At 38.6% G+C, this 1579-nt stretch overlaps 1 protein-coding gene across 2 annotated transcripts in view; it reads right to left on the minus strand.

Annotated features, from left to right (window-relative positions):
• Positions 1-257: 257 nt before the first annotated feature.
• LOC138357763 (cylicin-1-like) overlaps positions 258-1579 on the minus strand; it is a 15546-nt gene continuing 14224 nt past the window's right edge. For both annotated transcript variants that reach the window (XM_069314780.1, XM_069314779.1), the window contains exon 10: positions 258-1579. This exon is cut by the window's right edge and continues 457 nt beyond it. The gene's annotated coding sequence lies outside the window, so the exon portion shown is untranslated.

Below are 1579 nucleotides of genomic sequence, written 5' to 3' on the forward strand. Positions count from 1 at the left end.
ATGTTGCTTTATGATGTCTTATGGTCTTGTGCATGTTGCTTTATGATGTCTTATGGTCATGTGCATGTTGCTTTATGTTGTCTTATGGTCTTGTGCATGTTGCTTTATGATGTCTTATGGTCTTGTGCATGTTGCTTTATGTTGTCTTATGGTCTTGTGCATGTTGCTTTATGATGTCTTATGGTCATGTGCATGTTGCTTTATGTTGTTTACATTTGTCATACCTTTGATCACAGGTTGGAAATTAAAACAGAATCTCTTAACCTATGTTTATTATGAATATATCAATAAGTTAATAACCTAAATAAATATATAAGCAAGCACCTGCTTGCTGTGGGCTTCGCGATGGTTGTGGGGCAAGAGACAATGTATCATCACTTCACTGTATCGTCAAGCGAGTGAACAAAAATATAACGATGGCAGACCGGTTGGTTTCGTGTCCTTGGTGGTGCTCCCATCACCAGTTCCTTGTACCCATCTTCTAGCAGCATCCCGACACCACGAAGACATCTCCAGTTACCTCCAGAGACAGTCCCTCTGGCAAGGTGGTTCTTGTAAGTCGTCAGCACTCAACGAAGAGCTATTTTTTTGGTTTTGTTTCCCCTTTTTGCCGGATTTTCCGCGGGGGGTTGATGGAGCATCTTGAGACGAGCTTGGAAGGTGTGTATGGTGACTGTGAGTGGTGTGGGCGGCGATGGGCAGCAGCGGGTGGTGAGGAGAGCGTCACAGTGGTCGTCGAGGGAGAGGTCGGTGTCTTGCGGATGGTCGGGTGCCGTCAAGGGGATAAGATGAAGCCAGAGGAGCTTCAGACGTGCACTTCTGCAGATCTCTCTGGCTTCTTCTCTCTTTTTTTTTAATTTTCTGATTTGTTTATAGTATAAAATAAAAGTATTATGATATGAGGGGAAACACAGTGGGTGCAATAACACATAAGCATATGTGCAAAATATCAGAACAAATAAAAAATGGCTAGCAAGGCTTACTCTTGTGATGACTGGTGATAGAAAACGGGGTCATTATACAAGGGGAGGGCAGACCTAAGAAATATAGAGATTAATCCTACAAACGAGGACTACTATGAGTAACCTAGTACATGTAGAAAACAGAACTACGTATACCCTGAGACGCTGTCTACTTCCACTAAACATCTGTCACATCATCTACGTGAATCTGACAGTTGGCATTGTCGTCACTTCAATATATCTGTCTCTTACATAAAAATCACAATGAACAAAGACTAATTAAAAAATTAGACCAAAATCAAATATTTAAACACTTGACCAACAATTAAGTGCTTTTGAAATACAAAACAAAATATATAAAATTGATCTGTTGCGCCTGTCTATATAAAGATTGGCATAGAGAAAATATTTATGCTAAAAAAAATAAACAAAAATAAATAAATAAAAAAAAACATCTACCATATTCAAAGTCTTTTTCATAATCAAATCTAAAATCTAAATTGTTATTTACTAAAATTTACTGAAACAATTTCTGAGACGACCTGTTCTATATGAGAGTTTAGCACACCTGGGAGATCTCTACTGAGACTATGATCGAATTTTGTAACGAAGAATTA

This window comes from Procambarus clarkii, chromosome 80 (assembly GCF_040958095.1).
Source record: "Procambarus clarkii isolate CNS0578487 chromosome 80, FALCON_Pclarkii_2.0, whole genome shotgun sequence".
NCBI classification, from domain to species: domain Eukaryota; kingdom Metazoa; phylum Arthropoda; class Malacostraca; order Decapoda; family Cambaridae; genus Procambarus; species Procambarus clarkii.